At 39.4% G+C, this 15,579-nt stretch overlaps 1 protein-coding gene across 18 annotated transcripts in view; it reads left to right on the top strand.

Annotated features, from left to right (window-relative positions):
- Nucleotides 1-15,579, top strand: part of ptprdb (protein tyrosine phosphatase receptor type Db) — a 156,962-nt gene that overhangs the window by 22,310 nt on the left and 119,073 nt on the right. For all 18 annotated transcript variants that reach the window (XM_055009700.1, XM_055009701.1, XM_055009698.1 and 15 more), the window contains one exon: nucleotides 3,251-3,276. The gene's annotated coding sequence lies outside the window, so the exon portion shown is untranslated. The remainder of the gene's footprint in view (nucleotides 1-3,250; nucleotides 3,277-15,579) is intronic.

The raw sequence follows: 15,579 nt of genomic DNA, 5'->3' as shown, positions 1-15,579 counted from the left end.
TGATATGTGATCAGGAATAGCATTTTGTTGTTTTTGTCTGTGATTGTTAGTGTTTACAATGAGCTCGTTATAGGAAATATGGCTGTGTCATTGTGTTATTACCATAAGTCATGATTACAACCTCTGAGCCCAACATGCTTTATTGAATCATCAATAAGACTGTATAATTTAGTGATTCTAGTTTTAGCCAGATTGATTTACGCTTCAGTACTCTGCCAGGCTTGAATGAGATCAAATGAAATTAGATGCCTCCAAATGCACCATGTTGTCATTCAGTAAGTGGAATAAATATGTTTTTTATTTATCATTCAAGTGCTATCAATCCTTTCTGTTGGTGGTTTGCCAAGACATAAATATTGCTGATGCTCTCTCTCTCTCTGTCTCTCTCTCTCTCTTTGGTGAGTGAGTGAGATGGCGGTGATTGGACAGAGTAATTGGACTTAATGAATATGTCAACAGCCTGTTTCTTTCTCTTTCCATTCAACACAACTGGATTAGATTTACTGTGCTTACTCTAACAACTTAAAGACTCCGTCAGTAGGCCACTTTCTACTGGCACACACATACACACACGCACACACACCCACACACACACACACACACACACACACACACACACACACACACACACACACTGACACTCAGATTGGCTTAGCTCAGTAGATCAATGGCCTCTTGGTCAATGTCTCCTTTGGGAGGGTTATCTATCTGCTCCTCACTAATGAAACACTCTGATCGCTCTGTGTGTGTGTATGAGTGTGTGTGTGTGTGTGTGTGTGTGTGTGTGTGTGTGTGTGTGTGCATGGTTTTGAATGTCTGCATGCACCCATGGGTGTCAAATTGATTATAAAGTGTATGGATATGATGTCATGTTGTTTATTCTTAGGTTAATTACCGGCTGTGCCATTTGCTATAAGCCACTCATGCACGTACCATGTTGACATGTGCTATTTTGCATGTGCGCTTATGAATGTTTATGAAGATTTGGTACAAGTACAAAGATACAGTTGTCTGACGCGTGAAAAAGGTGCTGCTGTTGACTGTGTTTTGTCTGTTTGGTTTTGTGTGTGTGTGTATATATATATATATATATATATATATATATATATATATATATATATATATATATAAAAACCCTATATTTTGGATTGACTGCTTTGCATACTCTTGGCATTCTCTCAATGAGCTTCATGAGGTAGTCAAGCTGCTTCGGGGGGTTGCTTGACCTGCAGTGTTTAGGTGGGTGGTTCATGTTCAACATCCACATGAATGTCAGGACTCAAGGTTTCCCAGCAGACCTTTGCATTATGACAAGATTAAAAAGATGATCAATGTTATTCACTTCCCCTGTCAGTGGTCATAATGTCACACATATCCGTATAGTCCAGACTACCACTTAGATTTTACGTAGTCTTTTCTTAGATAAGTGTCTGCGCACTGCAGTGACCTGAAGGAACTGTACTCCAGATGACACTTAAATGCAACTTATTTTGAGTTCCACTTCTTTTTACATTATAATGTTACCTGGGTTTTAGTTTTGTGACCTTTTCAGAAGCTGAGTTGAGAGCTAAAGCTAATTTGTCTTGGAAGAACACATTGTCTTATAAATGAGATGAACCTTTAAAATACGTCTGACAGCGTTTCAAGATAGCATCTGCTTCTTACACTGAGTGTTCTGTACACTTTTTTTAAAATTATGAAGCATTTGATTTTTCCCCCTTTGTAATTATAAATACATTTTTCTTGGTCACTTTTCTTTCTTTTTTTTTTGCATGTCACTGTGTGTTAGTGGTGTGTAAGTGCGTTATGTCTTTCCAAGGCTGCATTTGTTGCAGCCAGGAGAATATGGCAGTGTGAAATACAGAAAGTCAGTGGTTGGCAAGCGATGACAGAGAACAGCGCCCAACAAACCAGTGCTATCTCCCTGCTACCTGCTCCACACTCTGGCTTGAAAAAAGTTTGGAGCTTCAGGAGGGAAGGTAGAAGAATAAATGTTGTAAAGGTTCCAGAGATTCAGCAAATCTATAAGTCATATTTCTAGAATGTTTTTTCACATTTGTTTGCTCATTTAAATTCTGCAGATTTTCTCTTAAGTAGCCGCTTTTAGTGGGGTTTTTTGTTTGTTTTTTGAAGAACAACTGTCAAAAGAGACTGTTTCACTGCTTCCTCATGTAGAGCCATTTCCACAGTTTTAGTCACAGCTGTCAAAACACACCTGCTCTGGACTTCAAAATTCACAAAAAAAAAAAAAAAAAAATAGGATCACAAATATTTCATGTATCTTGACCAAATAAGCAATGTAGTTGGCTGGCTGTTACTGACTGATTATTCTTTAAAATTGATCCCTAAACTAAGCTTAAGTCATTTTTATGAACTGAAAAGAGGTAGTTTTTTGAGATGTTTAATTTCACAAAATAATTTTTTGTCAATTATATTGCAAGAATCTGAACTTGCATAATCATTCTTAAGAAGGAGGTGCATAAAGAACTGTAAAACAAAGGTAAAACGCGAACCTTCCACCTCTGCACTGAGGGGATCTGGAACTCTGTGAGGCTGTGAAGGGCTTTTTGCTGACATGGTGTGGGTTCACTTGTCCCCTTAAAAGGAAAGGTCAGTTCAAATCAATATGAAGTTGTTCTGATTGATTATCTTTATCCTACAATGAAACATTTCTATCCTAATGGGAGTGGTTTCTTACAGGATGACAGGGCCCACATTTGTGGTTCACCAGGGTTCACTGAATGGTTTGATTACAATGATTTGAATCTGTGGCCTCCAAAACCGTCAGATCTCCACCCAGTTAACCTACAGGAGACTGACAGCGCTCATCATCAAAACACCAAATGAGGGAATATCATTTAGAGGAGGGCGTTCCATCCGTCCTGTAGACTTTTACAGTCTGTAGAGTCAATTCCAGGCTGCACTGATGCTGTTCTGGTCTGAGATGGTGGCCCCAAACCTTAATAAGACATTTACATTAATTTTCCCTTTAATTTGTAGCCTATCTGTTTATGTGAATGGGGGAATATAACAGACTGACATTGCAGACAAATGCACAATGGAACTGCTTGTGAAATAAAAGCACCTTTGTGAAATCTGTCTAGTTTTACCTCACGCTCTCTCATGTGAAGTGTCTTGGAAAGTTGTTGTTCTGCACCCTAATCTAATTTCTGTCTTTTTTTTCTCCCTCACCCTCTTGTTCCTCCCTCTCTCCTCTGTCTCTCCCCTGTTTTGTTCCTTCTCTTTGCAGTTTGACGTGTTGAAGTGCTTCTTTAGGTAAGAGAGAGTCTCATTTTGTGTTTTCCTTCTCTTGTACTTTCCTCCTATGATTTTCAACCCATAAAACACAGCATGCCATCAGCACTTGGCACAGTGTGTGTATCACGGAACAATCTGCGTCCTCAAAATGTATTTGGCTCAGGATCCTGCTCACTGAAACACAATAACATTGTGTTAAGATAACAAAGAGACACTCTGGGTAACACTCCCACTGCACTCTCCTGCCATGATCACAAATGCACAGAACCGAATCAGCAGCCAGCAGTTTACAGCATGTATGGTACATTTGTGTCCTTTCATGGGATGATGAATAAGTTTAAATCAACATTATATATCATAAAAGCCAAGTCGTAATTCTGCATAATACACACACATTGTAATAACGCACAGTAAATCCTCTTTCTCGCTGTCTTACAACTGAATCTGCCTGTCACAAGCTGTTACTCACAGCAAGGTCTGTCTGCAAACCCCCCCCCCCCCAAAAAAAAAACCCCAGGAAAATAAAAAGAAACTTGCAGTTTTAGAAAAGATAGTACAACTGTTATTGTTTATTTATGGACTACAGGTTTGAGTGTCAGTATATCTCAAACTTATTACTTTCAGGCTGGGATGCTCTATAATAATATCAGCAGATTCACAATACTTTGAAAAGAAAATGAAATGTGCTACAATGCCCTACAACTGGGTCTGACCTTGTGTTTGGGCATACAGGAGGCCTGTGTAATACCTGACTGCAATGTAACAGTGCAGTCAAATTGTGGTGTGCAAGCAGTGCATTTCTCTAATTGGTTTGAATTCTTGATGCTCCAAAAGCTTTTTTGATAATGAACAGTCCATTATTTAAACTTTGTAATTTGACTTTGTCTAAACCTCCATTTTTTTGGACCACTTTCTCCAGTGGGTTGTGAAAATATATTTGAACCATAAATTACGAGCATTGTTTAAGAATATGGTTATAGCTTGACTACAATGAATGACGTTAATAGTTTGTTGTTAAATTAAACAAGTTAACATGAATGTGAAATAACTGAATGTTTAGGTGTGGATACTTTTATGACCTGAGCTTCATATGCACCACTCGCAACTAACTCACACAAGTGTTTAATATAAGCTCAATGAAAAACAATAATTAAACTCACGTATAATCACTGCATTGTAATTGCAAACTGATATTAGGACTTTAGGGATTAGGGATTTTTTTATGTTTTTAGTGTCTGTTTAATGTCTAGTGTTAGTCTTCCTTATGGAGCTGCAGTACATGAAACTTGATAACACTGTATAAGTTTGTATTCATGTCTTCAGTAATTTTAAAAACATTGGTAAACTGATTAAATCTTGCCCGTCAATGATTTTTTTATACCTATATATTTGACTGTCAGCATATAAATACAAGCGTCTTTCGTTGAAGTTCTTGGGAACTAACTTAAGATGTAATTGTAACATTTTTTTCCAAGGGCCCTTCATGTCCTGTGTCTTCCCACTTGTCACTACAAACTAAGAAGCATGTGTTGCGTAAATGACAATATCCAATCACACGATTCTGACAAGTTATGTGCCGTTAATGTTTTAGCATCATTTATTAGTATTAGAGCGCATCAATACAGTAGAGAGCAGTTACTCACAGCAGAAAATGCAGTCTGATTCCTATAAATAATCAATGTCCAACAGCACATTCTTAGAAAAAAAATTCATGGTTGTAGGAGGTGGACAAATCAGCAAAACTGTGCTTTTCTTGAGAAAAAAAAAGGATTAAAAGTATGTATGGACAGCTGGATATGCTACACTGTAATGTGTCATAAATCATTTATTGTTTATGTACAGCTTCAGAAAAAGAGAATAAGATGTACTAAACACACACCGTTACTGACACAAAGATTGAATAGGTGAAAGCAACTATAGATCGACCCGGTTTTTACAGGGATTTTTCTCCAAACAGGTCATGTTTCTACAAACAAAAACTTTTACAACATCATAATTATTTGAAAGATGCTGGGACCATTTAAATCTCTCCACGTACCTCAAATATCTGGCACACAGTTTTGCGTTAGAGCAAAAGAAACATTATTTCAAAGAGGCTGTTCAACTTTTTGCCCTGTGATTTTCAATGCTAAACACTGCCACATATCAATGGTCTGAAACCAAACAGTGTAATCACAGCTGAAGTTCGTCCAAATCTCCCACACCTACCTCTAAGGACCAGCAGAGAGGGACGCCAATACACCCAAAGAAGGGGAGAATGTTTTTAGCCAAACACAGATGCCACATTAGTGTGCCCCTTAGTGTTCTAATGTGTATGTGTGCGAGAGTATGTGCCTACATCTTAGTCTCTGTCTTCTTTGTGTGTGCGTGTGTGTGTGTGTGTGTGTGTGTGTGTGCGTGCGTGTGTGTGTGTCTGCTTCAGTGTTTGGAGTGGGCTCTGTTGGGACTTTGTGTAGAGCCTCATTAGTGGCTGGTTTGGCTGCCGTACTGCTACTGGAGACACTCGGGGCACAAAGTCATATGTTACTCTACTGCTGGCCCATCTGCCACATTGGCCCTCACTTGAGACTCGGTTTTGTTTCCTTTTCTGTGCACGTGAGTCTTTGCAAGCAGAATGTAACTAAGTGGATTTACTCAAGTACTGGATTTAAGTACAGCTATGAGGTGCATGTGCTTTACGTGACAATAATACTCTATTTCATTCTCATACTACACTATATTTCAGATGGGAAAAATACCTTTTATCATTATTATTCTTTGCCTTGTCAGGCAGGATATGGTAACGTTGACATGGATTCAGTGAGTTCATCTGAGGGCTGCATCTTGAGCCTTATTTTTGCCTACATTTTTGCAAACCAATAATATCAGAACCAGCTCAAAGCAGTTCCTGTATGATACATTTTAGTGGATTAATTTGATACTAAAAGATTACACACACCTAATTTAGGTATTCATTTTCGCTGTACATGCAATCACTAAGTTTTTCATTGCATTAATTTTGACACAGGGAATGTTTTCTCCACTATATATTGTGTGTAAACACTGCTTTTTCTGTTCAATATTAATTGTGTTTGCTTAGACATGAAAGTTTGATTCAGCTCAATTCTCTGTCTCTTTTAAACCATGACGTAATGGGCATGGCTACTCTAACCATCAGAAAATTATTTGCCCAACATGAGGAATGTCTTTATGATTCTTTGTTAATTCCTTAATCAGTGCAGGTCTGTAGTGTGAAATAAAGGCTGGATCAACTCTGCTTTACCTCAGCTACTTTATTGTAGGTACAAATGATGGATAAACCAGATGGGAATCAGTTTTGATCTTAATTATAAAAGATAAATATTATAGAACAATGTTTAGAATATAATACAGTTTGAAAAGTGTCTGATGAGAAATTCATATGTTTACATTTGAAAAAGTCAGCAATTTTACTTATCAATGAAAATTAGGTTTTTGTTTTTCTCATTTGTTAAGAACTAAAACAGAACGGAAACTTTGTCTCTACAAACTATTATTGTAAATGTCTTGTGATGTGGCACCTGTTAAGTATTTTACAGCACCAACAGTCTTTTTTATTTGTTTGGATTCAAATGATGTTAAAATCAGTAAAGCAAACCGCAGCATTTTTTCTGTCCTCTAAAAAATATAAAACGCTTTTCAAAAAGTATGTTTCAGCCTTTAGTAGTAATTACAGTAGTCGGATTATGACGTGTTCGGGGAGTTACAGGGGGCCTTAAACCCTTAAATTACTGAGTGACTGAGTGACAAATAACTGATAAATTGAGTGGTTTCAAAATCTTTATCTAAAAAAAAAAAAAAGCTGACCGTTATGGAAGTAGTTCTTTACATTATGGTGTTTCATTTGAAAGGTTGCTACTTTCATAGAGCTCAAAATTACACTCTGCTCCATAAAAGCTACAGGTTCAGGAGTTATAAAGTTGGTTTCCAAGGAGATTTACGGACATTTGAAGCAAAGAAGTAAGATCTTTGATGTAAATTTTGCAGCAACAGTTTCAAAATATCTTAATTGTCTTTAACAGATGTCTGTCAGTGTCACCATTGCAACTGCAGTACCACTCCTGCTCAACACGGTTTAAAATTCTATGTTATGTGTATATCAGTAGAAAAATCAGCAAAATAAGTATTTTTGTGCAATTTTACATGCTGGTCTGTTATATAATGTCTTTAATCTGTAGTAACTGAAAAGATCCGAGCACTTCTTCCACTCATTTGTACAGACCATGTTTGAATCTACGTGCATGGATGGGTTGTGTTGTTGAATTGTGTAGCTGTCAGTCAATCGAGTCATTTTCATAAGAAGAAAAGATGAAAAGGTAATATTAGCCGTCCGATGAATCTAGATGTCAGCTGATGCTGTTTTTGGGACTGTTTGAATAATTCTGCTTGATTAAAAAGTAGAATCTTTCAGCTGTGGCAGCATGGCTATGAATTTAAAGGTAGTGTGACAGACAAGGAAGTAGACATGTAGATAAAAATAGACAGACATGAATGTGCAGAATGGCCTCTGCATGAACCGGTCCAGTTTGCAATTTCACTCTGTGTACAACAGTTCGGAACAAGTGAAGTAATATCATGTGTTTTGTTTGTGGTAAAACTCGTTTACAGCCTTAGCTTTAATAGCTCCTCTCAGCAGGAGAAAGGTTAATTATCACATCCTGTTACAGACAGACAGGACGCCTCCTCCTGTCAGGCACACACATACACTCTGAACCACACAAACATGCAGACCATCAAACAAAACTCTGTGTGTGTGTAACTGTCACATAAAGATGTAATCTAGCATCTGTTTGTCCTCATTTCCCTCATCACTCAGTTGCGGCCTTCCTGTCTTCTTCTTCACTTCTTCCTCCTCCCTCCTTCCTCTTATCCCACCATGCATACTCACAATGTGACAGCACTGATGTCACGAATTTCATTCACGTCGTTCATCAGGAAGAAACCGAGAAAGTCCCCCCAGATCACGTTCCTTCACTTTGATACGATGTGTGAATTGGGCAGGTTTTTATCACATCTTCTGAAAAATGGGGCGCAAATCAAAAGAGGAAATTACGGAAGGGTGGACCGAGGTGATCGGTGGGTGGGAAGCGGCGAACCATAGAAAATGAGAGCTGCTGTGTTCTCTGGAAGAAGCCAAACAATTTAGAAGAAATGAAAGTGACAACTCAAAAGGACCCACCATGAAGCAGTGGAAGTTTTTCCTTCGAAAAATAGACAAGTTCACTTTAAACCTGTTACAATACCTCTGCACTCTTTCATGTCATCCACTCCATTCTTTGAGCCACTTTATCTTCCTCCTCCAACATTCCCATCTCCTTTTTTTAAAACACACATTCTTCCCAGTGTCTCCTCTTCTCTTTTATCTACCTGTTTTGTGCACATACCCACCCCTCTATTGGAGTTGTCTCCCGTCCACCTCCGCCCTCTCTCCATCCTCATTTCATTGCCAGTCTAGACAGCTTCAGTGGCAGGTGCTGAGGCTGGGAGGAGGTGGAAAAAATAGGGTGAGAAAGAGGGAGGAAGGGAGGAAAGGAGCCAAGGGGATAAGGAAGACCGAACAGAGAACAGAGAGAGATTAATAGATCAAGCGGAGCGGCGTATGATGAAAGTTTAGAAGAGTATGGAGAGGGAAGGAAAGGAAATGAAAGGAGAGAAGAAGGATGGGTCAGGTTAAGGTAGGATTGGAGCAGAGTGGAAGGAGGGGGGATCTGAGTAAATCAGGTAGGTGCTATATGCGGAGAAAAGAGGTGCGGAAGAGGTTATTTTAATGCAGGGTAGAAATCGGGTGCTGGAGGTGGGGGAGAGAAGGAAGTGCCAAAGGAAGGAGGAAGGAGGGGTGATAGGAAGGGAGGTGTGGAGCAAAGGAGCGAATGAGGTAAAGAGAAAATAGATGTGAAGGAAAGGAGGGTTTTAGAGATGAAGGGAAGAGAAGAAGAAGTCCCAAGAAAAGGTGGGGGGTTAAGTGGGAAAGAGGAGGGAACGCATGGATGGATGGATGGATGGATGGATGGATGGATGGAGAGTGTATAGGGGGAAGGATAGGAACAGTGTTGTGCTTTTACGGGAGGACACCGGCTGAAAGGAAGTGAGGTGGGTAATAAGGCCATAGCTCATTCCCGTGGAGGTGTGTGTCTGCGAGTGTGAGCGTCTCACGCAGTTTATGTGTGCACAAGTTGTGTGTCTGTGCGCTCGGCCAGCAGAGAGGGAGCAGCCTCTCTCCTATTAGTGACTACCTTTCACTGGATGACTTATATGCACCTCGTTTTTCAGCAACGGCATGACAGCAGATGCTCGGGAAGAAACAAACACATGTGCACGCACGCACATGCACACTAGTGCAGCTACGGGAGCGGTGACAGGAGAAATCTGCTCCCCCTTCCTGATGTGAGGAGAGAGAATGCCATCGGTGCAGAAAAGAACAGCTTACAGCAAAGTGTGAGACTGTAGAATTACCTTAGAAACCAGTGCAAAATGACTTCAAATGATATGTTGAAACGTTATGTAATCAACACTGCTGGGTGTTTAATTAACCTACTTGTTATATAATTAATCAAAAAGCAATTCCATTATTTTAAATTACTTTTGCTAATGAATCACAAAAGTAATCAGTTCTATTTCTCCACCCAACTCTGTCAAAGGGTTGTTTAAACAATTTTAAAAACCTCAATATCCAGTTGTCACAGCATTGTGGTTTAACAAGCAGCACTGATTTTGAAAGTATTTACTGATCATCAACAGTCTGCTTGATGTTAGCTTTCATGTGGCTAATGTTAGGGAGAAGGCTCAGAACACGAAACATAAAAACAAGACTACAGTGAAATGTGGCGGCACCAAAGACGGCACATAGTGGAGTCTGTCAGCTGAATGCAGAAAAAACCAAACTGTCTTTCCACCATACAGCCAAAAAGCCTACAATAAATATCTGGAGAGCCAAATTTATGATGCCATGTTTAGGTTAGCCTTTTTTCCAATAGCATATATAACTCAACGCAATCATTTATTCAGCATGTCTTCAATCTGTTTTCGTGTCTTTAAATTTTAAGACAAATTGACGTCTTCTGTATCAGTTGCCAAAAGAAGCCAAATTCTTTGTTATTTTAAACGTTTTGTAGCTTTTGCACACAAGAGAAACTACACCTCATCTCAATAAGGAGATAAAACAGAGGACATAAGTTTTATTGCAGAATGTGAACGTGGTAAAACAAGTGTTTTGGCGGTTAGACGTTGAGAAACGATATCATGGAGCGGCATCGCAGATGGAGGTGGGAGATGAGGACGGGACCCCCTGGAGTCTAGATGCCGGTGGTGGTGGCGCTGAGTTGGCAGGAGTCTAATGAGGCTGGTTGAGGTGCTCTGGACATCCGGATGAGGTGGGAAGGAGTAGAGGGGCACGTGTGACCTCCTGGGAGAAAGTGTGACAGAACTGCAGTGAATTTATGCAACGAGGACGTCGTCACAGTAGACTGGTTGGCGCGCAGAGTGCAAGCAGATAGAATATTAAATGAGAGGAGTGACGTTAAAATTGTAGCCATCTTGAAAGTGTGTGAAAACGGAAGTGACGGAGAGAATCGAGCAGCGGGAACAGCCCATATTCACTGAGAGCAATAGATGCAGTGTGAGTGAACAGATCTTCCTTATTGAACTCGTACCTGAGATTCATTAAAAAGTGCAGCACGGGTACCAGCTAACTGTAAAGGAATCACTGAATTTAGCATTGTAGCCTTTTACGCAAAGCACACTACTTTAAAAGAAATCACATTCCTGTTTCGTGTTGCTGAATTTATTTACTGGAAGAAAAGACAGAAAGAGTATAGCTTCAACAAGATGTGTAACCAGCATTTTTTTCATTTATTTCTTTGTCTGTGTTTCCAATTAAGGGCAGGAAATACAACAATTTTCCTCTCCCTGTTCCTTTTCTCTCATTGTACCTATACAAGGAATTGAAGCTGTTCTTGTTCAGGAGCCGTGCACTGGCATGAGCAGAATGAATAAAAATGAAAATGAAATGAAAAGTTGATATACTATCCATCTTTGCTGACTCAGGTTGCCAAAGACCTGTGGAAAACCACAGACTGTTCCAAGTGTGGAAGCACATCATCTTCTGTTCAGCTAACAACCTTGTGCACTTATAGTGGGTGTCTGAGAACTGTATAATCAGTAGCTCCAGGGAATTTTGTAATTGCAAGATATTTAACAAAATCCCCAGTTATCTTGCAAGGGTTTGCAATTTGGATCAGTCCCTACACTTTAACTTCATAAACCCTCCCAAATCCTTTTAATATTTCTAAAATTTTTGCAGAAAAGCCACGAGGAGAATTATTTTAGTTCAAAATCAGGAGAGGATTGGTACTTAACCACACGCATACATACAGGCACGCACACACACAAAGTTAAAACATCTTTTCAATCCTGTCTTGTCCTTTAAAGTGAAAGTTCATTTGTGTTATTGTAATTTACCATTTCCATGGTGACATTTTCTCCCGAGAATGAAGACTGACCCCATCAGACTCTTCATCCGCCCGAGTCCAAGCAAACCCAAGGACTAATGCTTTAGAGAAAGGGGATATCAGAATATATCCCAATAATTTTAGTCATTTTAATTAAATTTATGCATATTCTTCCCTGTGAAGAATTTAGGGCATCTGGGCGAGAAGGGGGGAAGAAAAAGAGAGAGAAAGAGAAAATGGGTCACTTTCGCAGTGGGACTGAGAGGCTTCATTAGGAAACCCGTTGCAGTCATTCTATGGCCATTCTAATTCTGCCCCAGTATTCCCATTCAGCACTCGTGGGAATCCAATATCTGCCTTGCATTTGTGACCTCATCAAAAGCAAGAAATAACCAGGAGTCAGGTCACACTGGTATCACCCACCGCCACAATGTCAACACGCTGCCACTTGTCTATTTATTCTTCCTCAATTAACACAGCAGCTTGCTCCTCCTGGAAAGAAAAATGTCAGGTGTTTCTTATCCAAAACTGTGCAGCTTCTTAGTGACAAAAGCTGCACCCATTGTCTTTGTCAGTGGAAGAATTAGGATGTTGGCATTGAGACAATCTGATGTTAACTGTGCCGGGGAATTAGATGTACTGTGTAATTTTGCCTTTCAAAGATGATAGCCGAGCAGATGGAACAGGGCAAAGCTCTGTCAAAGTTTCCTCACTTTAGAAGTTCTTCCTCCCTCTTATATCTCATTTGCCCTTTCTCATTTGCTATAATTCTCCATGTCTCCCTGTCTCTTCTTCACCCTATACCACCCGTTCATTTTTCTTACTTCCCCTCTGTGTTGTAGACACTTTCGTTCACTTGTTTCACTCCCTCAGTCATTCGCTGTCTTGGCCCCGGGCACAGGAGAGTCTAATATGTCTTTAAAAGTAGGACACCGCTGAGTAATTTGTTGCACCTACCAAATGATAATTCAGAATTGTCACCATATATCCATGACTACAGGGCCACCCCAAGCGCACAATAGCATCGGCTGCTCAGGAGAACAGCCACTGTGATTTTCTCATCACTGTGTTAAACAGAATTTTAGAAATATGGGATTATTTTCACAAAGGCGTGACGCTGTTTCATGGCAGAGACATTTGTACCCTTTGTATAAACTGCGTCGTTTCATTGCCATTACATGGAATTTGTCGTGCGGTAGATTGCTTACAGCCACCCTCTGTTGTTGCTATTCTTTCTGCCAGTAGGCGTGAAACTATATTCTTGCCTAATTTTCAGCCTTTCTTGCTGTAATGTGGTGAGCTTAGTACAAGTGGTTTCTAGAGGGTTGGAATCCCAAGAGACAGAATAGAACAGATCCCTACTTCTGTACCATCATCAATGCAACTTACTTAAACACCTTAAACCTCCAAGGGACACACCAAAGAATTGAGGTCAGTTCTCTGATTTTGGAGCCTCTTTTTTAATTCTAAAATAAATTCCCTAGTGATGCCATCAGGGTTACACTGCCTATTAAAAGTATTCACCCCTGTTGGAAATTTTTATCTTTTTATTGCATTTTAATATTGAATCATGGTCAGTTTAATTGAGCTTTTATGACAATAATATCCAAAAAAAGAGACTCTTTCGTATTAAAGGGTTTCTACAATATAATGTCAAATTGTTAAAAAATATAGAATGTAGAATAAGTGGTTACATAAGTATTCACCCTCTTTAAAGAGGCTCATCTAATTCAACACAGGTGCAGTCAATTGGTGCTAGAAGTCAGACAATTAGTGAAGTAGATATCATCTAAATGTAATGAATGTGTTTCAGTTGATTGAAGTATAAAGATACCTGTATCTGGAAGGTGCAGTCACTGGTGAAGCAGTACTTCTAGCTATAACTACACCATGAAGACAAAAGAACACCCAAAGCAACTCACTGAAAAGGTCATTGAAAAACATGGGCCAGGGGATGAGTACAAGAAAATCTCTAAGTCACAGAAAATCTCCTGGAGTACAGTTAAATCCACCATGCCCAATGTAAAGCATGGCGGCGGCAGTATCATGGTGTGAGGATGCTTTTCAGCAGTAGGCCCTGGACGGCTTATAAACATAGAGAGTAAAATGGTTGCAGCAAAGTACTGGGAAATCCCAGCTGTGACTTGGGATAAGGCTTGTTCCAGCAAGACAGTATCTTCAAGCATACAAGCAAAGCTACATCGATATGGTTTGGAGACAACAAGGTGAATGTTTTGGAGCGGCCGCGTCATAGCCCAGACCTCAATCCAAATGAAAATTTGTAACTGGACTTGAACAGGGATATTTACTTGTAATCCCCATGCAGGGTCACAGTTTTGCAAAGGAGGATGAGGTAAAATTGCAGTGTCCAGATGTACATATAAAGCTGATTCTCACAGGCTCAGTGCTGTAACCACAGTAAAAGGCGCATTCACTACACACTGTCTTTAATGGAGGAATACTTATGCAGTCATAAGTTATTTTACTTTCATTATTTTTAACTGACATTTACTGACATTATTTTTGAAGAACTCTGTTTTTACTTGGACATAATAAGTCTTGTCTTTTTTTTTTTTTGTAAATTCTTATCCAAAAAGCCAAATTATATTGACCATGATTCAGTGCTGAAAAGCAATAAAAGGAGGAAACTTCCAAGAGGGTGAATGCTTTTCAGAGGCACAGTAGGTTGGCTTTGATTTGGATTCTACATATTTTTTTTTACAGATCATTTGCTTGGAAAGTGAGGGTGCAGAATTTGAAGGATGTAGGGGGTCGAGCTTGACCCAGTAGCAGCTAAAAGTAAGATCTCTCCCCCACTGCTCCATCATTCTGAGCAATTTTTAATCCATCTCTTGCAAATTATCCAACCTTATGGGTGAGTGAAAATGGAGTGTTCTTGCTGCTACAACTTCTGAAACATGGGATTGCACCTTAACCTGCATTACAGTTTTTCAACTGATAAGACACTGTTCCTGAAAAATGGCACACATTTCCCAACACACTGCACACGATTTTTTTTATTTGAACACAATTCACAAAGCACTGCACACTTGTGTCAAAAGCGCACTTTATTGTCAAACCACAATAACTTGAGGGTTCATATTGAACCGTTACCTAATCAGTAGTCCTCTATGAAAACTAACATTTTCCCAGATGTATTCATGTGTATCATCAGAATCCAACTGAAAAACTCTGGAACAAACACACACCAAACGGAAAAAAAGTCAGTCATGTAAACTTTCTGTAATTTTACTAGCACTTGTGAACCAGAATTATGCATTAGATTTTTTACAGTATTCTCAGAACATTTCTGACCGCTTGTATTGTTCCAGTATAGACATGTCACTGAAGTGACAAACAACATTTACATACATGTAAAGTAAACCACAATAAACCTGAAACAGTTTACTTTATGCACCATCCTTACCATCTGCTGACCTTAACAACAGATTGCATTCTGAACAGCTAATGCTGGTTCCCAGCAGGTTTTATAGTGTGCAGTTCATTGGCAAAAGTGTTTTCAGTTTTGACCTGTTGTGTCTTAATTGTGACAGCAGTGTTGGAACAGTGTCCCAATTCTGCTTCCTAGTGTTCACTTTTTGAAAAATGTGTGCTTTGAGTGAAAAAGTGTGTTCAAATGAGCAAAAAATGTGTTCAATCTTTTGCAAAAAGAGTGCAAGAGTTTTGGAAACTGTGTGCAAACCATGAATAGTGTCCAAAATTTGGACAGCAGTGTCCTGTTGTTGAGAAATGTGTGCAGACAGTTGGTGGCTGTGTGCAGTGAATGGAATTTAATGTCTTATCAATTGAGAAAAACTGTAATAGATTATTTCATCGGGCACTTAACACACTGTTA

Source organism: Amphiprion ocellaris, chromosome 4, assembly GCF_022539595.1.
Source record: "Amphiprion ocellaris isolate individual 3 ecotype Okinawa chromosome 4, ASM2253959v1, whole genome shotgun sequence".
Taxonomy (NCBI): Eukaryota; Metazoa; Chordata; class Actinopteri; family Pomacentridae; genus Amphiprion; species Amphiprion ocellaris.
This window is presented reverse-complemented; position numbering and strand designations above follow the sequence as displayed.